Below are 25,994 nucleotides of genomic sequence, written 5' to 3'. Positions count from 1 at the left end.
GACCCTTCAGCAGTAGTAGGAGGTGGCCCAACTCTACGGGCACTGGTGCAATCCTTGGCAAAGTGCCCTATGCCTCCATAGTTATAACAGGCTCCTATGGCCTTGTAGCACACCCCACCATGATTTCTTCCACAAGTTTCACATTTGGCGGGGAGGGTAGGAGCTTTTGGTACTCTGCTGACCAGATGGAGGAGGTTTCTGTCCCAAATATCTTCCCCTACTGGACTTTTTACCACCTCTGTTGTGTCCCCCAAAGTTCTTTCTTTTCCCAGTAGGACCACTGGAACTCTAATCTACTGACTTCCCCTCTTTCTCTTTTTCTGTCTTCTCTGATTTCTTTTTCTCTGGGGCTGTTTTTGACTCAATTCTATCTAATTCCAGTGCTTGAGAAATAAGCTCAGAGAAGTTACTGTGTTTGAATCTGACCACTTGTAATCTGATACTAGGCTTCAAGCCAGTTTCAAACCTCTTACATCTTTCCCTACTGGTAGAAAGTATACTTACTGCATAATGGCTCAAGCGGGAAAATTCCCTTTCATATTCAGCTACCGATCTACTCCCCTGTTTCAGACTTAGAAACTCCTGTAGCTTCTGGTCCACATAGGCATCTGGGACATATTTTTGTCTGAACTCCCGCAAAAAGTCATCCCAAGTTAGTACTGGGGGTTCCAACAAACAATGAAAAATGGTTTTCCACTAGTCATATGCATCCCCCTGTAGCAGATATATTGAATTTTCAAATCTGAGCTCCTCTGTACAATGTAGCTTCTTGAACACCCTATCCATTCTCTCTAACCACTGTTCTGCCTCTAAAGGATCTACTGTCCCCTCAAACTCAGTAGCCCCATATTTAATCAGCTTGTCATACTGCCTAGCTGAAGACTGTGGTTGTACCATTGGTGTCTATAGTGGGACTTGAGTAGGCATATTACTAGCCATCTGTTGGAATATTGTAGCCATCTGCTGTGCAAACTGAGTAGGAAACTGCGGTACTGAGGGGGCTGGTGCGGCTGATCCACTCACATTGTGTAGGGCTGGGGCATCCCCTTGTACTTCAGCCTCTATAGATTGATCGACTAAACGATCCCCTTCTTCCATAGTCAATTTGAGGATCTTAGACCTCTTGAACAAATAACACTAGGAGATTTTCTCCTGTAAGTGCATATTTATAATGTAATGTACTGTATGTATCAAACAATGACATTGAGCAGTTGTACTATGAAGAAAGAATATTCAAATTACAGGTCAAAACAGAATTTAAAAACTAGCTCTGATACCAATTAAACATGTCACACCCTACCCCTCCGTAAGGCATAACATGATCCCATAGTACACCTAATGAATTACCAACTTCATCTACTGATAACCCATTAAATACACTACAAGGGATTTAAAACCTTTTCTTACTTCTTTTTACAGTGATGAGCACTATTTATAGGTGTTAAAAAATTTTTAACTGAAGTGAAACTAGATAACACATTTGAAGTATTAATAATTTTTGTAAAAATTTTGGCAGAGTGCCATCTGTATTTTGAATAAAACAGTTCTTAAAAAACTTGTAAAAAGCACTTCCAATATTTTGTTCAATCCCCAAACTCTAATATCCAATCAACACAATAAGTTTCTCAACATTTGCCAATTCAAATCCACAATAATTTTCCAGTGTTTTCAAAAGCTGAGATAAACAAAAGCTGAGATAAAAGAAATATATCACAATATTTACAAGCCAAAATAATTTACAAATTTAGTTTACAACTTTAATGTACAATTTTAATTTACAACTGCTCAAAACTAAGAACAATATATACATACAGTGAACATACATTACAATACAAAATGTAAAATATGGTATACTCAATATACTCGATGAACTCTCAATGTAGCACTAGCAGCTGTTAGTAGTATACCCTAGAGCATATCATTTAGTATGTATCTTGTACATATTTTTAATAATAAAAGGCATTTCCACTTTTCCGTTTACATAATATATTTATGTGTAATAGAAAAGGTCCATTGATATTTTGTTAGAAATATTATTCTTAAGTTGTTAAGAATATGAGTGACAATATTTCTAGCACAAAGTATCATAAATAGGTTCACAATCGAGGATACTTCATAATAAGGACATGACTTATCCAGAAAGATTGTATTCATGTTTGTTCCCAAGTTATTTATATGAGATATAAATAAGATGGAATGGTGAGTCTCATGCCATATAACAAACATGATAGGCACTTATAAATGATAAGTAGGGACACTTATGACAAGCACATGGAGTTTACTCTTGTCAATGTTTTGTCATAAATCATATCGATGCATATAATCTTTAGACTGAGATAGCACAGTTATCTTGTATATAGGTAGTTTGAGTTTGATACTTTCATACTTGTACTATGTATGGGTATATGGGCATGTGTTGGCTCTGCTAGTTATATATGGAGGTAGATGTTGATCAAGATGGAATCTGTTCCTCTAAGTAAATAGAGATAAAATCCTATGTTCATTTAATTGTTCTTGATGTTTCAAGTTCTGGCCAGACAGATAGATTTATTGAGAAAAGAGTTTGATGAGAAAAATCTTTTAATCAAGAACTAGAATTAAAGAGAACATAATATTCATAGCAAATGGAGTTTGACATAAACCATGACTTGAGTTGGGATTTTTGTAAGAGAGATTCTAGTGCATGGTAACATATGATTATAGGTTCATTTAAGGTAAACCTTATTACTAATTGGGTGGCCATGGCATGCTATGCTAGGTGTTAACCATGGTCTATGAGGTTCATAAAATGATTTAGAGAAATCATTTATGGTAAGAAAGAGTTATGATATTAAGAGTTGATATCATGTCTCATTGCCAATTAGTGATGAGCCTAGTAAGTCACACACATACACAAGTTATCACCTATTTAAATATGATTTAATTAATTAATTAAAGAGTTTAATTGATTAATTAAATAGATTTGGTTTGCAATTAAATTGCAAAGTCCCTAGCATGACTTGAAACCAAATCTAGATTATTGGATGTGTAGTATAAATTAAATTTATATTTAAAGTGTTTAAATATGAATTTAATTGATGAGAAATTAATTAATAGAGATTAATTAATTAATTTATATTTGATATAAATTCATTAGAAGAAGAAAATAATTATTTTGGGTTAAGAACTCAAAATTAAGACACAGTGGCATTTTGGTCATTTCACTGACACGTGGCACCATGAGATGGTGACACATGGCATAACACATAAGCTTGCCAAATGTTTTTTTAATCATGTAAGATGATTAAAATCAAGATTAAATATAGGTTTGACACTTGGCACAATGTGATTGGGTCACTTAAACCTAGAGCTAATCAAAAGGTGACATGTGGCTAGGGTTTAATGTGTTAACCTAGCTATTTAAGTGTGGTTATGAAAAGAAAATATAACCAGCAGCCTCCTCTCATATGTCACGCCACTTTGAGCCTCTCCAGCTATTTCTCTTCATCTCTCATCAATTCAAAGAGATTAGCCATCAATCTCTTGAATTAAGAACACTAGAAATTATTTCTAGTGTCCTGCTTACATCTTTAATCTCTTAAAAGGCTGAATTTCTAATTAATAGAAAAGGCTTTAGAAGCTGTTCAAGGGCTGCCATAGGTGTTCTTGGTGTGGACAAGCTAGAGGGACAACATCCGTGTCCTCAAGACGAATCTCAAAGACATCAAGAGGTTAGTGTAATCGTTCTTGATTTAATCTAGGGTTCTAAAATTAATCTGATTAATTTTAAAATCTTAAATGGCAAATACAGATCCAAAAACATATTAAAAGAGTTTTAATATGTTGTTTATCATTGAAATCAAATAGATAAAAATAAATCTTGCATGGTGCATGTGACCCTAGGTGAAAATTTTTGAATTCAATGGTATAATCTTGTGTTTTTCACGCCTGCCTTCTCACGCCTCACATCTGTTTACTGCGTGATAAAGAATAAAGCTATCGCTGAGCCAATGTCTCAGTGGTGCACAACATTAACAAAATGCAACTTTAAATTATAAATCATAAGTCGTATAAATAGTGGATACTTAAAACCATAGTTAAATTTAAAGACAATGAATGTCATAAAAAATTAAACTCCATTTCACAATGTCACAATAAATATCAATAAATCACACACACAGCTTAATCATGTTCCAAAGTCCAATTCGTCCCAAAAGCCGATGGTTAGTGAGGAATAACATAGCTAGCTAGCAATAATATGTGTACTCATTCTATTCATCCTCAACAGGCACACACCTCAACACTTCAGCCAGAGAGGGAATTCAAAGTCAATTCATCCCACTAGACAAGCTAGCGAGGAATTCAATCAATATACATGATAGCTGTGGTTTCAAACCATTTACATTGTTTTTCAAGCAATAAGTATCCATCAAATATCATTCAAACAAATTTTCACAATTTAAACCATAATAGACAAATTGTTATAATTTATTTCAATTGAAAATTTAAAAGAAATAACTGTTGTGCACAAACCTCTGATAAATGTCTCTTGGCCCCGACTCAGTGTTTTCTTCCCCTTCCTTGAGTCTTTGCTAACTGAAACACACAATTTGAAGTGTTTCATTACTCATTTAAACTATCTCTAATAATAAAGCTTAATAATTAATTTATTGAATTCTATTATCTTCCTTAGTCAACCTAAAATGTTGACCCTCGATGCACTCTAGGTGAATTAGGTTTAATGTTACCAAAATGTCACATTTTATAGCCCTTTAGTATTGGTATATATTACCAATTTCATTTCCAAGTGTATTGCATTTTATTGCAATTTATCGGATTTTGGTGTACTATTTTGACCTAGCTCGACGACCTAGTTCCCTCAGTTTTCAGGTTTCGGTCTAAACTACAAACTTGTAGGTCTATGTCTTATTGCATGCAGGAAAAAATTTCAGATCATTCTGAGTTGTATAGACCAAGATCTGGTCAATTTACCAATGCTGGACAGAATGCACTAAAATGGTAGTCTTAGGTCATTTTTAGGTCACTTTTGGTTCGGCTAGTTTTGGTACCTAAACTTGTGTAGGCCATTTGGTTTGGTTCTAGTAATTTATGGGCTTTGGTGTCTTCATAAGAATTGTAGATATATGCCTAAACTATTCATGGTAAAAATTTCAGATCAATTGGACCTGTTTTGAGTAAGTTATGGTTAAAACACTAACTGCTGCCCAAATGGTCAATTTTCAGGCTTTTAAGTCACTAATCCGGATTTGGTCATTTTTCAAGTCACCTTCTAGGCAGAATTTTGGTAAACTTTCTTCATGAAAGTTGGCACATTTCATGCCTAGTTTCACCTTCAATTGGCCTAATACCAATTGGAGTCACACACTTAAGGTTCTAAGCTAAAACATACACTGCCTTGTTACACACTTTTCATCACATACCAATTACACATTCTATCCTTACCAAGCTAATCCTTTCATGCCAATTCTGGTTTGTACCATACCATTAACATACTTAACAATACATTTTGGTCATTTTGGACAGCTTGTAACTATTCTTAATATACACACTATAATACAGAATTTTCAAAGTCTAATTACAATAATTTAAGCACATGAACATACCTCATTTACATGTCCAAATCTAAACAATTATTCACATACACATGCTGCCATCATAAGCAACATAATTCAATAATATTTCATGAACTTAAACACTTCAATCTTCTTTATGAGGCTACCACAAGTTTACACATACCTATCAACTTCCACTTTCACTTTTCAAGCTAACAAATCAAATTTTACACGTGGAATTTAACTTCAATACAATTAAACATTTAAATCAACATCCAAACAACCATTTACCTGCAAGGACAAGCTATTCATGGTGAGGTTTCATGGCTGCCGAAATGGCTCAAATCCAATAATTCATCAAACATCAAAAATTCCTCCATAAATCAACTACCCACAACCTTGGTTACACTTTTAATGAAACAAGAATTGAAAACACCCACTTACCTCTTTTGAACTTCTTCAAAACCTCACCAAAACTTATCTTTCTTGCTCCAAGTATTTGGCCCAAGGTATGTAGGTAAGGTTTAGTGAAGGAACCTAGTGAAAAATATGGCTAAATCATGGTTGCATGAAGCTTTCTCTCAATCGGCCATAGAGGTTTCTCCCAAGGAAGTTTCGTCTGGTTGGCTCAAGGTTGAAGAAGATAGAATCTTCTGCCCAAAACTGATTAAAGGTCCACTTTGAAGGTGTTAGTGGAGCACTAAGGTAAGTTTACTATTTGTTTAATCCAAGTTTTCACAATTCCCACATTTAACCTCTTTTCTTTTACTATATAGATTTTGTACCACCATTTTAATTTTCATGATATTTTTAAGGTTTAATATCATTTATTTTTTAATGGACATTTAGGTCAAAAGGCATCTCGGGGTGTCAAATGACCACAATGCCCCTATTCGGATTGCATTCCCAATTTTTTGGTAACACCGAGTTTTGTCATTTTCTTGATTTCTCATTTTTCTTTGATATTTCTAATGATATTTATCCTTCAATAGATGTTTATTTAAGTCTTAAAAATATTTTTCAGGGTTCCCCGCGGTCCAGGGCTAGTCAACGGTCCGCACCGGACGGTGCTGGCTCGTTTAACTTGGTTTCATTTCATTGCTATTATTTTTCCTTTTGTTTTTCTTGAGTTTTCCTTTCTTGCATTTCATTATTTTATGTCTCCTCACTACTTTTAAATGTAGTTCTAGGTATCCTAGCTGTCCGAACAACATTGGTCACTGGAATAGCAGAACGCACTACCGAACATAGAGGTGTTACAGATTTCAGTGGGTACCATAATCAAAATAAGTTTAAGATATTAGTGGATTTGAAAGAAATAAGATTGAGGAATAAAATAATTAAAGTTAAGTTATGGAATGTAAAAAAAAAAAAAGAATACAAAGGAAAATAATTACTAAAACAACAACAAGAAAAGACTAAAATATTCTAAACTAAACTGAAGGTTACATCAAATGATTAAGAGATTTGATAAGAACAGAGTAAAACTAAGTTCTCACCCGTAGGATCATACGAGGTCCTAGAAAAAGTAGATCCACTAGCACACAGATTTCCTTACCTCTAAAATTGAAATGAATTTGAATCTAACTTATGACAGAAGTTCATAAGAAACTGGGCATACCAGGTAAGCAATCGATGAGTAAATAGCAAAGGTTAAAGTGCTACGGACCATTATTCCGATTATGAAGCTACGTAAAAATGGGAGAAAAATATGAGAAAACAACACGTATGACTATTTGAGGACTGATAGTGGACACAATTACGAGGACGAAATTTATTTTAAGGGGGGGAGAATTGTAACACCCTTATTTGCATAGCCTGGTAAATTACACTATTCCGGAGACCAATGTCAGTCCGGATAATTAAAAGGATTAGAACTATGTTCAAGACACCTAGAGAAGCCTTGAACATAAATAATTAGTAATTGTCAAATAGTTAAGTATAAATAAGAAAAACAGAATATACAAAGTTAAGTGAGCCGAAAGTCACAATGACGGGTGACCTTCTCGGGAACGACTGCGAGGTCGATTTAAACTCAAATTTCGAATAGTAAAATGTGACGTCGCGGTCCTTAGGACTATTACGAACACAGTGGAAAAGAAAAAAATCATGAAAAAGAATTGTTAAGCCGGTCAAATAATTAGGTCAGGGATCCAAAAGAAATATTGAATTATTTACAAACCGGATCAAACCGGCTAGGGGCTATTTGGTCAATTCACCCCTAGAGCTGACTCCTGACTAACTGTCCAATAAAATCGAAAAAAAGAAAATTTTGGGATCAAGAATTAAATTAAAGAACTATGGAAAAAGAAAGGAAAAAGAAAAGAAAAGAAAAATTGAATTATGACATCATCATGGATGACACATGCATGACCCAATAAATGATAATTTTTAATTTAAGAAACTTTGAGATAATTTTGACTTAAAAGACAATTAAAAAAAAGTGAAGTGATGAAAATTTCAAAATATAATTGAATTATGACCTCATGCATGACATAATTAAACTTTTAAAAATTAATTAATTAATTATGGGATAATTATCTTATTATAAGAAGACAAAAATTAAAAAGAAAAAGCATTTTTTCTTCTTCCCTGCAACTTTAGCCGGCTCCCATTTTCTCCTCTCTCTTTCTCTTTTCAATTTCCTCCATTAATGGTCATTTAAGCTTCTTAAACCCTATTATTTCTTCATAAATTTCATACTCATCAAAGTAAGGTTTTGCTCTTTAGCTTTGATAGAGAGATTGAAAACAAGAAAAATAAAAAAAGAAGTGAAGATTTGGAGTTAGAAATTCTGCTCAACAAGTAAGTTCATCTTTTCAACTTAATTTGAGTAAAATTCCTAGAAATGAGCTTGAAAAAGTTAATTGGTAATGTTTATATACTTTGATTTAGTGAGATGTAACAAATAGTGAATTAGGGTTCTTAACCTAGGGTTTGGGAGACAAAATTTGGAGAAATTATCAAATGGTGTGTTTGACCTTGTTTGAGCTGAAAAATGGTCATATGTGACCAATTGTAGTGTGTAGGAAGTGTTGGATTTGAGTTTAAATTCGGATTGGTTATAGGCATTCTGTAGGCAACAGGACCAAGGTCCTTTTTAGATACCAAAACTGAAAATTTACCAACCCAATTGGTGTGAGGCTAATTGAGAATGAAACTAGACACAAAATGACACATTTTTCATTTAGGAATCATGCCCAAAAAGTGACCATAGCACAGTGAACAAATTAGCCAAATCTGGAAATCGGTGTTCTGACCTGTACAAAAATGATAAATGAATAGTGTTTGTTCATTTGGCCATAACTTGGGTTAGGCAGATCCAAATGGCCTGCAATTTTACCAGTAGAAAGCTGAGATATAGACCTACAACTTTCATGAGGACCACAAACCCAAATTATTCCCTTAACCGAGTCATTTAGCCACCCAAAATTAATGACCTAAAACTGTCAGAACCAGTTTTGGTGTCTAGAAAATCTGGGTTAGGCCAATCTGGCCAGTCATGTTCAAATGGCTATAACTTGAGCTACAAAACTCCAAATGGAGTGATTTAAAAAGGGAAATAAAGTTAAGACAATAAGGAATAATTTCTATGAAGAAAACTTAGCCAAATTCTAACAGCAACATGACCAATGGAACAGTGCAAAATAGGTCACCAAAATTGAAAATTTGAAAGTTTGCCTAAAAGACTTAAGTTTTGAGAAAATGACTAAAACCAACAAGTTAGGTAACCAAAATGTGGTATGTGGGTATAATTGGATTTTCCATGCCTATTAAGCATAAGAAAGTCAATATTTTGACTTGAATAGTACCATGAATAGTAACCTCAACATGAAAATTTTCAAGAATGTAAGTTTAAGCATATTAGAGCTAGAATTGAACATATATAAATTAATTATTGGAATTATTGTGAGATAAAATATTGAAACACTATAAATTTCGTGTTTCAGCTGAAAAAAGACCTGGAAAAGGATAGGCCAAACTGAGTCAAGGCCTAGAGGTGACTCACATCAGGTTTGTGCACAATAAACCTTAATTTATCGTTTTCTCATAGAAAATTTGTTTAGTTATGCATTGTGAAATTATTGTGTTAATTATGGATTTTGAGAACTACTGTGTTGCCAATTTGGGAATGAAAATTTGACTTTGGAAATTGATTGTGTTTTGTATAAAATATTTGAATAACTTAATTTAAATTATTTTTAATTCACACTTGGCATGACAATATTAATATGTTCCTCCTCCACTTGTGGGGTGAGTTTGATATTTGACTATATTCCTCCTTCTCTGGCTTCCCAGTCTGAGGGGTGAGTTTGGATGAGTACTCATTAGCTAGCTAGCCACCTCCCTCATTGATTTCAATTAGTGGGGTGAGTTTGCTTTGTCGTGGTGTACAACATGGCATGTTTGGAAATTTTGTGTTCTGGCCTAAGTTGTGTTATTGATTGGCAACACTGTATTTATTAAATTGTTTGATTAAATTTGTATTATATTATGCTTTGAAAATTATGATTTGTTATAATGTGATTTGAAAAATTGTGAAATGTGATTATGAGATTTTTGAATTATAATTTGTTCATAAATGTTTTATGTTATGCATTTTCTACTTTATTGTGTACCACTGAGTATTTTTATACTCAGCGATAGCTTTCTTTGCTGTCGCAGATAAGAGCAAGTAAAAAGCAGCAGGGTGAGTTGCTGAATGGGCAAGGCCTTCACCGATCTTTTTGTTTGGGTATTTAATTATACCATGTAGTTATTTGATGTAAATATTATAATGTCTTATGTGTCAATGTAAAGTTGAGCTGTTGTATAATAAATTGTAATAATGATATTTTAAATTTTCTTTTTTGTAAATTAATATCTGTATTTATAAATTTAGTACTATTTGTAAAATTGAAATGAATTTGTGAAGTATTTCCAGATGACAAATTTTTAGTTGAGTTGTGGAATTAAATTGAATTGTGTTGACTTGAGTTGATTTGGGTTGGGAGTTGTGAAAAAAATTATTGGAAGTGTTTTTTTTAGGTATTTGAAGAACTGTTTTCTCAAAATACAGACGACACTCTGCATAAATTTTTATAAAATTTGTGAAAAAATAAAATGGGATAAAAATCTTAACTAGTTTTCAAACTTCAATTAAATGTTTTTAATTCCTACCAAAATGCTCACCACTTCCAAAAAGTAAGAAAATTGTTTTAAAATCCCTTGTAGGATACTTAATGAGTTTTCGGTAGGTAAAGTCGGTAGTTCATTAGGTATTCTATAGGATCATGTTATGCCTTACAGAGGGGTAAGGTGTGATATATTTTAGTGGTATCAGAGCATGATTTTGCAATGAATTTTGACTATGTATGTGAATATTTCTTTGATAAGTACAACTGCTCAAGTGTCTTTAATTGATACATATGACATATTTACATCATGAATATGCACTAACGGAGGTCAACCTCCTTGTGTTTGTTATCAGAGAGTAGAAAATTTCTGAAAAACGGAATGGAAGAGGGAGATCATTCCGTAGAGCAATCTGTCGAGGCTGAGGCCCAAGGAGAAGCCCCAGCACTCCAGAATGTGAGTGGGTCAGCCACTCCAGCTCCTCCTTAAGCACCGTAGTTCCCTGCTTAGTTTGCACAACAGATGGCGGGAAATGTGCCACCACAAGCTTAGATGCAAGCACCTGCAACACAATCACAGCCTCTGGCTCTGCAATATGAGAAGTTAATGAAATTTGGGGCTACAGAATTCAAAGGAACAGTGGATCTACTGGAGCCAGAATGGAACGGGTTTTCAAAAAGCTGTAGTGTGTAGAAGAGTTGAAGTTCGAATATTTTGTATCACTTCTGCAAGGGAATGCATATGAGTAGTGGAAGACCATCCCCCACAGCCTGGTAGAGCCACTACTCCTCACATGGGTAGACTTTTCAAGAGAATTTCGGCAAAAGTGGGTCCCTAATACTTATGTAGACATGAAGCTATAAGAGTTTTTAAGTTTGAAGCAAGGGGACAGAACTGTAGTAGAGTATGGCGGGATTTCTCTCGACTAAGCCACTATGCCAGAAGCTTGGTCACCACCAAACCCAGAGACCGGTGTAAGAGGTTTAAGGCTGGGTTGAGGCCAGCTTGAGAATGCAAGTGGTAGGGTTCCGACACCAGAATTTTTCTGAATTGATTTCACAAGCCTTGGAACTGGAAAGGATAGAATCAAAAGGGGCAGTGAAAAAGAGTACAGAAGAGAAAGAGAAAACAGAAAAAGTTACTGGTCAAACTACAGAAAGTAGTTCAGGGAAGAGAAAACATTTTGGAGGATCTAGCTCATGCGAATCGAGTAGAGGTAGATCTTCTCGACAAAAACTGCCCCGATCCGATCAGCAAACTCAGCAGACACGCAGAAATACGTTGTCGGATCGACTTTGTGAGACTTGTGGTAAACCACATAGTGGAGTATGTTATAGAGCTATAGGAGCATGTTTTAATTGTGGAGGGACTGGTCATTTTGCTAAAGATTGCGTAAGTCCACGCCGTTATGGATCATTTACCACGTCAGGAGGATCAGCCCAAGTTTCTACCCCAAAGAGTTCACTAGCAGTTGGTAAAGGCAGAGGGCAGAGGCAGAGGTAGGGTTAGTACACCTAGAAGTTAGAGTACTGTGAATCAACCAGGACAAGGTGATGCTCTAGTGAGAGTATACACTATGCGACAGAGGGACGAGGATGAGACTTCTGACATTGTGACTGGTATTTTCTCAATTCTTAATTAAGATATGTATATGTATAAAAATAAATTTTGATGTATTAGTGATTTGTCTTTTAGGATAAGAATTACGATAATAAGCGTGATTGAAATTAATTTTCAAAAAGTTTCTAGTGAGAGACATCTCCTAGACTACGATAAACTATAAAGTTAATTAGTAAGCCTAATTAAGTAAGGCAAGAGGACCAAAAAGAAAGTTATAGTAATATAGTTACCTTAGATACGGGTAAGGGTATTACTGCTGATAGATGTCAGTGGGTACCATAATCAAAATAAGTTTAAGATATTAGTGGATTTGAAAGAAATAAGATTGAGGAATAAAATAATTAAAGTTAAGTTGTGGAATGTAAAAAAAAAAAAATAAGAAGACTACAAAGGAAAATAATTGCTAAAATAACAGCAAGAAAAGACTAAAATATTCTACACTAAATTGAAGGTTACATCAAATAATTAAGAGATTTGATAAGAAAAGAGTAAAACTAAGTTCTCACCCGTAGGATCATACGAGGTCCTAGAAAAAGTATATCCACTAGCACACAGATTTGCTTACCCCTAAAATTGAAATGAATTTGAATCTAACTTATGATAGAAGTTCATAAGAAACTGGGCATATGAGGTAAGCAATCGATGAGTAAATAGCGTTGGTTAAAGTGCTACGGACCATTATTCTGATTATGAAGCTACGTAGAAATGGGAGAAAAACATGAGAAAACAACACGTATGACTATTTGAGGACAGATAGTGGACCCAATTTTAAGGACAAAATTTATTTTAAGGGGGGGAGAATTGTAACACTCCTATTTGCATAGCCTGGTAAATTGCACTGTTCCGGAAACCGGTGTCGGTCCGAACAATTAAGAGGATTAGAACTATGTTTAAGACACCTAGAGAAGCCTTGAACACAAATAATTAGTAATTGTCAAATAGTTAAGTATAAATAAGAAAAACAGAACATAAAAAGTTAAGTGAGCCGAGAGTCACAGCGATGGATGACCTTCTCTAGAATGACTACGAGGTCGATTTAAACTAAAATTTCGAACCGTAAAATGTGACGTCGCGATCCTTAGGGCTATTACAAACACAGTGGAAAAGAGAAAATCACTAAAAAGAATTGTTAAGCCGGTCAAATAATTAGGTCAGGGATTCGAAAGAAATATTGAATTATTTACAAACCGGATCGAACCAGTGAGGGGCAATTTGGTCAATTCACTCCTAGAGTTGACTCATGACCTAACTGTCCAATAAAATCAGAAAAAAGAAAATTTTGGGATCAAGAATTAAATTAAAGAACTATGGAAAAAGAAAGAAAAAAGAAAAGAAAGGAAAATTTAAATTATGACATCATCATGGATGACACATGCATGACCCAATAAATGATAATTTTTAATTTAAGAAACTTTGAGATAATTTTGACTTAAAAGACAATTAAAAAAAATGAAATGATGAAAATTTCAAAATATAATTGAATTATGACCTCATGCATGACATAATTAAACTTTTAAAAATTAATTAATTAATTATGGGACAATTATCTTATTATAAGAAGACAAAAATTAAAAGGAAAAAGCATTTTTTCTTCTTCCCTACAACTTTAGCTAGCTCCCATTTTCTCTTTTCTCTTTCTCTTTTCAATTTCCTCCATTAATGGTCATTTAAGCTTCTTAAACCCTATTATTTCTTCATAAATTTCATACTCACCAAAGTAAGGTCTTGCTCTTTAGCTTTGATAGAGAGATTGGAAACAAGAGAAATAAAAAAAGAAGTGAAGATTTGGAGTTACAAATTCTGCTCAACAAGTAAGTTCATCTTTTCAACTTAATTTGAGTAAAATGCCTAAAAATGAGCTTGAATAAGTTGATTGGTAATGTTTATATACTTTGATTTAGTGAGATATAACAAACAGTGAATTAGGGTTCTTGACCTAGGGTTTGGGAGACAAAATTTAGAAAAATGGTCAAATGGTGTGTTTGACCTTATTTGAGCTGAAAAATGGTCATATGTGACCAATTATGCTGTGTAGGAGGTGTTGGAATTGAGTTTAAATTTGGATTGGTTATAGGCATTCTGCAGGCAACAGGACCAAGGTCCCTTTTAGGTACCAAAACTGAAAATTTAGCAACCCAATTGGTGTGAGCTAATTGGGAATGAAACTAGACACAAAATGACACATTTTTCATTTAAGAATCATGCCCAAAAAGTGACCATAGCATAGTAAACAAATTAGCCAAATCTGGAAACGGGCGTTCTGACTTGTATAAAAATGACCAAATGAACAGTGTTTTTTCATTTGGCCATAACTTGGGCTAGGCAGATCTAAATGCCCTGCAATTTTACCAGTAGAAAGCTGAGATATAGACCTACAACTTTCATGAGGAACACAAACCTAAATTATTCCTTTAACTGAGTCATTTAGCCACCCAAACTTAGTGACCTAAAACTGCCAGAACCAGTTTTGGTGCCTAGAAAATCTGGGTTAGGCCAATCCAGTTAGCCATGTTCAAATGGCTATAACTTGAGCTACAAAACTCCAAATGGAGTGATTCAAAAAGGAAAATAAAGTTAAGACAATAAGGAACAATTTCTATGAAGAAAACTTGGCCAAATTCTAACAATAACATGACCAATGGAACAGTGTAAAATAAGTCATCAAAACTGAAAATTTGAAAGTTTGCCTAAAAGACTTAAGTTTTGAGAAAATGACCACAACCAATAAGTTAGGTAACCAAAATGTGGTATGTGGGTATAATTAGATTTCCTATACCTATTAAGCATAAGAAAGTCAATATTTTGACTTGAATAGTACCATAAATAGTAACCTCAACATGAAAATTTTCAAGAATGTAAGTTTAAGCATATTAGAGCTAGAATTGAACATATATAAATTAATTATTAGAATTATTATGAGATAAGATACTAAAACACTATAAATTTCGTGTTTCAGTTGAAAAAGACCTAGAAAAGGATAGGGCAAACTGAATCAAGGCCTAAAGGCGATTTACATCAGGTTTGTGCACAATAAACCTTAATTTATCATTTTCTCATAGAAAATTTTTTTAGTTATGCATTATGAAATTATTGTGTTAATTATGGGTTTTGAGAACTACTGTGTTGCCAATTTGGGAATGAAAATTTGACTTTGGAAATTGATTGTGTTTTGCATAAAATATTTGAATAACTTGATTTAAATTGTTTTTAATTCACAGGGCATGGCAATATTAATATGTTGCTCCTCCACTTATGAGGTGAGTTTGATGTTTGATTATATTCCCCCCTCTCTGGCTTCCCAGTCTGAGGGGTGAGTTTGGATGAGTACTTATTAGCTAGCTAGCCACCTCCCTCATTGATTTCGATTAGTGGGGTGAGTTTGCCTTGTCGTGGTATACAACACGGCATGTTTGAAAATTTTGTGTTCTAGCCTAAGTTGTGTTATTGATTGGCAACACTGTGTTTATTAAATTGTTTTGTTAAATTTGTGTTATATTGAGCTTTGAAAATTATGATTTGTTATAATGTGATTTGAAAAATTGTGAAATGCGATTATGAGAATTTTGAATTATAATTTGTTTATAAATGTTTTATGTTATGCATTTTATACTTTATTGTGTACCCCTGAGTATTTTTATACTCAGTGATAGCTTTCTTTGCTGTCGCAGATAAGAGCAAGGAAAAAACAGTAGGGTGAGCTACTGAATTGGCAAGGCCTTCGCTGATCTTTTTATTCAGGTATTTAATTATACCTTGTAGTTATTTAATGTAAATATTGTAATGTCTTATGAATTAATGTAAAGTTGAGCAGTTATATAATAAATTGTAATAATGATATTTTAAATTTTCTTTTTGTAAATTAAGATCTGTGTCTGTAAATTTAGTAATATTTGTAAAATTGAAATAAATTTGTGAAGTATTTCCAGATGACAAATTTTTAGTTGAGTTGTGGAATTAAATTGAATTGTGTTGACTTGAGTTGATTTGGGTTGGGAGTTGTGAAAAAAATTATTGGAAGTGTTTTTTTTAGGTATTTGAAGAACTCAACTCAACTAAGCCTTTATCCCAAAAATTTGAGATCTGCAGGTATTTGAAGAACTGTTTTCTCAAAATACAGACAGCACTCTACTAAAATTTTTATAAAATTTGTGGACAAATGAAATGGGATAAAATCTTAACTAGTTTTCAAACTTCAATTAAATGTTTTTAATTCCTACCAAAACGCTCACCACTTCCAAAAAGTAAGAAAATTGTTTTAAAATCCCTTGTAGGATACTTAATGAGTTATCGGTTGGTGAAGTCGGTAGTTCATTAGGTATTCTACGGGATCATGTTATGCCTTACAGAGGGGTAAGGCGTGACAAACACCTATCTCCATATATAACTAGTAGGAGCCAACACATGCCCATATTCCCATACACAATACAAGTATGAAAGCAGTATCAAACTCAAACCACCTATATACAAGATAACTGTGTTATCTCAGGTCTAAAGATTATATGCACTGATATGATATATGACAATGCATTGACAAGAGTAAACTCCATGTGCTTGTCATATGCGTCACTAGTTCAGCCTACTTATCATGTATAAGTGCCTATCATGTTTGTTAAATGGCATGAGACTCGCCATTCCATCTTATTTATATCTCATATAAATACCTTGGGAACAAACATGATTACAATCTTTCTGGATAAGTCATGTCCTGTGTGAAGTATCCTCGATTGTGAACCAATTTATGATACTTTATTCTAGAAATATTATCACTCATATTCTTAACAACTTAAGAATAGAATTTCTAACAAAATATCAATGGACCATTTATATTACACAAAAATACATTGTGTAAACGAAAAAGTAAAATTGCCTTTTATTAATAAAATATGTACAAGATACATACTAAATGATATGCTCTAAGGCATACTACTAATAGTTAATTACATGCCAAGTCATTTTACATGTCATAAATAGCATACAGAAGAAAGAATCCTAAGCATTTTAATTTAAAGTACATGTATAAGAAGAAGAGGAGGGTCCTAAATATGTTAATGTTTCTAGGTTATATACTTAGACCCATAAATTACCTTGTTCCCCTATATGTATCTTTACTAAGCCCACTTTCATACTAAAGGTTCGTTTGAAAACATTCAAATAATTAAAAAATAATTAAAGTCTTAAACCAAAGAAAGAGGAGGAGAATAGAAGTTAAAACCTTAAAACGACCTTTATAACTCATTATCCAAAAAAAAAAGTAATCGTAAAATTATTACAATGCCTTAGGCCCAATAACCTCATGTAAGAGACTTTGGAGTTCCATTTTGAGTTTTAGATTGAGTTTGATCCACCAATAAGTCCATCTTACTCATTGAATTGTGTATCAATTGGCTTATTGGGCTAAATGGGATTTTATTAAACAAATTAATTACAGACTAAAAGGATTTAAAATTACTAATGAAAATCCAAATAAAATAAAAAAATTCTGATGAAATAATAATAATAATAATAATAATAATAATAATAATAATAATAATAATAATAATAATAATAATAATACAAAAATTAAATTAAAATCCTAAAAGAAATAAAACTCATAATAGGATAAGAATTATGCTCCTCTTCAATTTCAATCTAACAAGGAATTTGTCCTTAGTCAAATTCTAAGTTGTCCATCTTAATCCTACTTCCTTTAGGTCTCCCAACTCATGCAAAATATAAGAAAACATGTGTGACATCCTCATTTTAGGTAGTTCTATATATTCTACTGTTTCGGTGACTAATGTCTGATCGAACAGCCAGAATGTTTGAAATTATACTTAAACTAGAGTTAGGAGCCATAAATAAATTAAATAATAGTTAAGTAAAATCAAAGAGAAATCAAAGAAATGAAATGCAATTGGGTAAAAGGAGCCGAGGTTTTGGCGATGGGTAACCCTATTGGGAAGCGATTGTGAATATAGTTACCAACTCCAGACTCTTGGGAACCCTGTGAGATAATTAATTGGGACTTAATTGAAGGATTTATGAGGTTTAAATGACAATAAAATGTCAAGAAAATGCAAGAAACTTTAATGCTCATCGATAAAGGCAATTATGATGTGATGAAATCCATGAAGGGCATTTTGGTCATTTCACCTTCAGAGATGAATTTTGACCTAAATGCCAATCAAAATGAGTGAGAACAAAAAATTTAAAATAAATTAAAATTATGAATTGTGTAATGGAAAGGGGAAAAGAAAGAAAAGAAAATGTAATTGAATTATGACATAAGTCTTACCACATGATGACATCATTAAAAATTAAAAATCTAATTAAAAGAAGATAAATATGTAAATAAAAGACAAAATCATAAAAAGTCAAAATCGTTCATCTTCTTCCTCGGTTCCACTTGTTGGAATTCCTTCATAACTCTTCTTCCTCCATTTTCTTTCATTTTCATCTCCAAATTCTTGCCTTTCTCATCATATTTTCCTAACCTCCAAACACAAAAACTTGATATTTAACTTAGCTAGAGAGATTAGAAGCAAAAGCAAGCCAAGAAATTGAAGTTTAGGAAGCTTGGAAATTGACATAAGAGAGGTATGTGCAAAATAGCTTTAAATTTTTAAACATTTCTTGAATTTAAGTTAGGATATATAGAAATTTTGGAAGAAAATGATGAAATATGTGTATAGAGGGTTAAGCATGAATTTTGGCCAGCTTGCATAAAGGAGGTTTGATGTGCTTAATTCAATTTAAACTTGAATCCTAGCTTAGTTATGGTGATATATATAAAGTATACTTTGAATTGCATGATTTGGGTGATATGGTGGATTGGGATGATTAGGGTTTTGAACAATTTAGGGGTTTTGGTGCTATGATACACAAATAATATTGTCGATGCCAAATAATGATCAATTTATGTATTTTGATAGTGAATTGATGTTGTTGGTTGAGTTGAATTGAAGAATTGAAAGTGTTGATTGTATGCTGGAATTCTTGACCTCTAAGTCCAATGTGCTTGCATGGTTATAAGTAGAGCTAGACAGCTCCAATTGGTGTGAGGCCAATTGGAGTTGAAACTTAAGACCTAAATTCAAAATTTGCATGAAGGAACCTTTCCCAGAAACTGATCACAAATTGCCTTAAAATTTGCTTGAATTCGGAATGACATATTTTGGAAACTGTAAAAATGACCATATAAACATTAAATGTTCAAATAGGCATAAATCATTGTAGAAAGCTCCAAATGACCTGATTCTTGAACCAATGGAAAGACTAGACATAGTAGAACAATTTTCATGGAGAACAGGAACCCTAATTCTGACCCTAACCCAACCAATTTGCTAGGCAAAATCAGGTCATCAAATCTGCCTAGACCAAAACTGACCTAGAAATTCTAGATCGCAAACCATCCGCCAGTTATGGAAAAAATGCCATAACTCAACCTAAAAAATTGCAAATGCAGTGATTCAAAAGTGAAAATCTTCATAATACCTAGAACTACAATTTTGATGTTTTGACCAAAACCTAGAATCAAATGCAACTTAGAAAAATTGCTAAGAGAAATCAGGACTTCCCTGTCCAAAAATTCCTGCACCTGGACAAATTGACCATTTGACATCCGGATAGTAAATGAACCATAACTTCTAGTAGAAAACTCAAATTAAGATGAGCCAAATTGATATGAAAAATTAAGAAATAGAGCTACAATTTTGTTTCAGAAACCTTACTCAAATTTTGAGTGTAAGGACCTCAAATATGAGTTGCAATTACTGACCTGAACCTGAAATCTTGCATGGATAGTGTTAGGAGTCTAGGTTGGTTAATTAGCCACAACTCACCCTAGAAAACCCCAAATTTAGTGATTCTTTAACCTGTGTAACCATGAGACATAGGGGAACAACTCATATGAAGAACACTAGGCCAAATTATAGCTGTAACTAGTCCAAATAGCTTGACAAAGTTGGGTTCCAGAATCTATCCTATTCTAGAATAGTATTGGTCACTAGACCAGTACTTGGTGAATTGTCCGTAAATAGAGCTAGAAAACTCCAAATTAGATGATTCAAAAATGAAATTAAACTTAAGACAATAAGGAACAACTTTTATGAAGAAAGTGTGGTCAAATTACTACTATAGCTTGACCTAAAATGAGAGTGAAAACAAGATTAAAATTCTGGAATTCATGAATACACTCACAACAAGTTGAAATATGATTGGTATTCAATGCCAATGAATCATTGAACATAAATGTGATATGAATATATATTTGGGACCCATGTTCCCATCATGATTGAAACCAAAAATGCTATGAAGCATGAATATAAAATGTAATGAGAATATGAGACCTATAAATGCTTAAGAACACTAATGTGCCCATGTATTCCTAGACTTTATGTATGGGTTGGATAGATTGGCATGCCAATAGGATTCTGATTTGTAGTACTGCTTATGGCTTTATGCCATTATGTTATCATGGCTTTATGCCATTCTGTTATTTATGGCTTTCAGCCATTTTGTTACATGATGATGTATGTGGCTTTATGCCTAATTGCTACTATGGCTTTTTAGCCATTCTATTGCATACTTGGTTGACATTATGTGTCCTATGGTATGACGGCCTGCGGAACAAGTGTGTCCATTGCTAGTTTACCCGCTTATCTAGTCTAGTAAGTCTGTTATAGGTTACTTGGGCAGTGAAAAGTATTAATGAGAATAAATATGTGTTGAAATGAAAAAGGAAATTGAATATTAAGATAAAGAAAAAGAAAGATCCCAATAAAATAAATGTTCCCAAAGATCAGTAAAACGAGTAAAAGGTTAAATGAGGTTTAAGATTATTATAGGATCAACCAATATAATCCTAGGAAGATTTGATATCATAAATCTTAAATAGCCTTAAATCAATCCATAATTCATTAAATATGCACTTTCCTTATAAGTACTACAACCATGAAATTATTATTTTCACTTGTATATTATGTTTTCATTGTATTATTGCACGACTAAGCAGAAATGCTTAGTGCGTTGGATTTCTTTCATGCATAGGTACTGAAGATAAAACCCAGTGGACTTCAGACTGGGATTTTTGGCAGTACGGATCTACAGATAGTGTCCAGTGTCACCTCCTCGTAGCAGTGCATTTTGGTAGGGCCTGCATGTATCATATTAGTGTATTTTATTTTTGTTCATCGTAATTAATTCTGGAGTTGTAATGTGAATTGTAAGTTTGTATAATTAATTTGTACATAATATAAATTAATAAATTTGTAAATTCCATGTATAATATGAGTTGAAATTTTGATATGGATGAATATGGAAATTTCATGGAAATGGACATGGATGAGAATGGATGATATTATTTGATATTATGGAATGATGAAAAATTGAAATTGAGATGAGATTATAAATATAAATGTGAAAGTTGATGGGAAATTCTTAAACAGGTGAATAGTATAATACGCCAAGAATCAATAAAACTGGGGAAATTTTGTCTGTTTCTCCAATTAAATATAATGAGTTTTTAAATAAAACGGCCTTAAAATTAATAAGGAATAGAGCAAGATAAGATAAGGTGTGTAACATCCTCCCGGTAGCAATTCCGCATAGTCTACTGTTCCGGTGACCGGTGTCGATCCGGACAGCTAGAACTTCTGGAAAAATATTTAAACTAAAGTGAGGAACCATAATTACCTCAAATATTAATGAGAAAAATTTAATAAAAATTTTAGAAATAAAATACAGTTAAGTCAAATGAGCCGGTGCCCAAGCAATTGGTAACCCAGAGGGAAGTTGCGGTTCTCGCAACTAGGAGCCCTAGACCTGGGGGAAAAATTATAAAATAATTTTTGGGACTCCAGAGAAGGGTTATTGAGGTTCCTATGGCATTAGAATGCCAAGAAAATATTTAGAAAAATTTTTCAATCGGTACAGACAATTTTGACCCGTTAAGCCAAACAGAGGGCATTTTGGTCATTTCGCCTTCAGAGGTGATTTTTGACCGACTTGTCCAGTTGAGTAAATAATTATTATGATCTAAAATATGAATAAACATTACTAGAAATTAAATTGGAAGTGAGTAGTGAAGAAAAGAAAAGAAAATGAGGAAAAGGCCTATTTATGACATCATGGTGATGTCATTAAGAGCTCTAACCAATTACCTTTAAACAACTAATTAACTAACTAATAAAAGAGACTAAATGAAGACCAAATTAACCAAAAATACAGCAGCCATCTCCTTCCCCAAAAACAGCCAAAACGTAGAGAGAGAGAAGATAGGGTTTCCACCATAGCCATTCTTTGCAAGCTTTCATTCTCATGCTTCCTCACCATATTTCCTCAAGACCCCAACACTAAAATGAATCCTTGGACCTAGAGGAAGTGTTTGGCAGCCAAGAAGAGGAAAGAAAGTGAAGTTTTGAGTTGGGAAATTCTGCCCTATTCAAGGTTAGTGCATATATGTATTTAAAACTCATTAATTCCATGATTGAGACTTGTAATAGATGAGAAATTGTGAAATAAATGAAACAAATTCATGTGTATGTCCACCATAGAATTCGGCAGCCCTAATGAAGGAATGGTTTTGATTGTTTTGTTGGACTTAGAGTGGACTAGAAATGATGTTTAAGATATATATCTACATGGATAATAAATTGGTATGCTAACTAAGGCATCTTGTAGAAAACATAATGTGAAGCTAGGGTTTTGGGGAGTGAAAATTGACTTGGCTTATGAAATTGTTAGAGAACATTTTAATGGTCAATTAGTGACCATTTTAGGTAAGTTGACCATAATTTGGACTGAAATATAGCATGGCAAAGTGAAGGAGTATGCTGCCTAGGGACAGCAGCAGGGTGACTGAAATTTCAGTCCACTTGGACTGCCATATCTTGGGCTGTGTTGGTTCAATTGGTGTTTGGCCAATTGGACATGAAACTAGGCTTATAATGGCACATTTTTGCTGAAGAAACCATGCCCAAAAGACCAAAGCAAGAGGACCAAAAATTGGCCCCAATCGGATACCACAAGCCCCTCTGAGAATGACCAAATGAACGATGAATCGCTCATTTGGCATAACTCACTGTAGAATGGTCAAATTGACCTGAAATTTTTACAGTAACAAGATATGATATAGAAAAACAACTTTCATGAAGAACATCACCCCAAATTATGCCATTAACCCATTCAAATTATTGAGCAAAATTAAGTTATCAAACCTGCAACTCTGCAGATTTTCATTTGAGCAGTAATGTTTGGATGACTGTAACTCCCTCTAGAAAACTCGGATTTAGGCGATTCTTGAACCGATGGAAACCTAAGGCATGGTAGAACATTTCATATGAAGAAAGTTAGACCAAATTATGAACTTAACTTGGTCAAATTACTGACCAAAATTGGACCAAAATCTGCCAAAACCCAAAATTTCAGCATGAACAGTACACGTGAACAGTAAACTTATTTTGGCGAGCTACAAAACTCCAAATGGAGTGATTCAAAAAAAGAAATTCAACTAGACAAAATAAGGAACAACTTTCATGTTTACCATTTCCTCAAATTCCCACTGTAACAGTGCTTAATAGAACAGTAAAGTTAAGCTACAAAAATTGAAAATTTTGCTTCTCTTAGTTTAAGCTTAGAAATGGTATTAATGCTTAATGCCAATAAGTTTTAAATGCAAAATGTGGTACATTGGAAGTGTTAAAACCAATGCAACTATTTTCTATGCAAAAGTCAACTTTTTGTTGACCAATGAAGTGAATAGTGACACCAAGACTTGAAATTCAAAAATTGTGAAACTTAAAAGTGCAAAATGCCCTAGTAGGCCTAATGTGATTGGTTTGGATAGGTTGGCATGCCAATAGGGTATTGTTTTAGCAGTACTGCGAAAGGCTTTATGCCTGTATTCATGGCTTTATGCCCGTATTCATGGCTTTTATGCCCGTATTCATGGCTTTTATGCCCGATTATGTGATATCATGGCTTTTTAGCCATACTGACTGCATACATGGTTGACGTTCTGCGTCCCATGGTATGACGGCCCGAGGCACCACGGTGTCCAGTGCCAACGACCCATTATCCAGTGCAGTCGTCCAGTATAGGTTACTTGGGCAAGGAAAAGTATAACTGTGATTGAACTGATTATTAAAGAAAATACGAAAATTAAGTATCAGGAATGATTACAAAAATACAAAGAAGCTCAAGATCATGAAGAAAATAATTAACGAAATGCATGAAGAAGTTAATATCATAAAACATGATTAGCCCTCGACTAAAACAATAAGTGAGTAATTATTCATTTATTATGAACACAATAGCAAGGAAATTATTATTTTTATTTGCATATTATATTTTCTTGTATTATTGGCACCACTAAGCTTTATGCTTAGCGCGTCGCTTTTGCAACGTGTAGGTACTGAAGATTTGGACAGAGGGCCCAGTAGACCACAGATTCGGTAAGGCAATTCACAGTTCTGCATAGCGTCCGTGTCACCTCACAGACTACAGTGCATTGCTAGGTCCCATTTTGTATTTTGAGATTTTTGTAAATTTGGTAATTAAACTCTTATTTTATCATACGTATTTGAACAAATGTAATATAATTTTGTATTAATGTAAGTACTTGTAATTTGTGATTATAAATCACATGTGAGAATTTATTTATGATTTGAGTCTAATGATGATGTGAAATGAATGAATGACAAATAGAGGAATTGTTAAGAAAATTGTGTTTGTGAAAGGAAAAGTGAATACATAACTGTGACTTGTACATGATTATCACATGAGACGAATGATTGAGAAATGAATGGTGAAAAATGTTGAGATTTTGATATTGAAGTTTGAGAGTGATGAGATGATTGAATATGATCACAGGAAGTGTTTTTCACAGGTTCCGAAGAACTGTTTTCTCCATTTTTAGCCGGTACTTTGCCGGATTTTCTATAAAATTTTCGGAACCTCAAATAAATTACAATTTCAATAAATGAATTATATTTCACAAATTATTTTCAAAAACTATGATAAAAATGAATTAAGATAAAATAGAGTGCTCCGGCACACTGAGTGGCATAACTTGCTCGGCTACAATGTAGTCGGGTAAGGGGTGTCACATTTAGTGGTATCAGAGCGCGGTTTAGGCGTTTCTGGGCCTAGATAGATTGCATATCATGCATTGCATTCATAAGAGTCGAGGTAACACTATTGTAGATCTGTATTTCTTGTTTATTTTAGGTTAAGGTATGGAATAAGAGAGTGAAGAGACAATGAGGTAGTGAATGGAGATGAGAAGGAGACTATATTTAAGATGAAAAAGGATGAGTACATAACTGTTTGAGGATAGGATTGAGACTAAGGAGAAAGTGAAGTAGGATAACACGGAAAGGTGAAGAAATAAAGAGGTATTAGCTCCTTGGCTATTTACATTGAGTAAATTTCGAGGACGAAATTTAAATAAGAGGGGAAGAGTTGTAACATCCTCCCGGTAGCAATTCCGCACAGTCTACTGTTCCGGTGACTGGTGTCGATCCGGACAGCTAGAACTTCTGGAAAAATATTTAAACTAAAGTGAGGAACCATAATTACCTCAAATATTAATGAGAAAAATTTAGTAAAAATTTTAGAAATAAAATACAGTTAAGTCAAATGAGCCGGTGCCCAAGCAATGGGTAACCCAGAGGGAAGTTGCGGTTCTCGCAACTAGGAGCCCTAGACCCGGGGGAAAAATTATAAAAT

The sequence above is a fragment of the Hevea brasiliensis genome, chromosome 12 (assembly GCF_030052815.1).
Source record: "Hevea brasiliensis isolate MT/VB/25A 57/8 chromosome 12, ASM3005281v1, whole genome shotgun sequence".
NCBI lineage: Eukaryota > Viridiplantae > Streptophyta > Magnoliopsida > Malpighiales > Euphorbiaceae > Hevea > Hevea brasiliensis.
The sequence above is the reverse complement of the archived record's forward strand: the minus strand, read 5'-3'. Positions refer to the sequence as shown.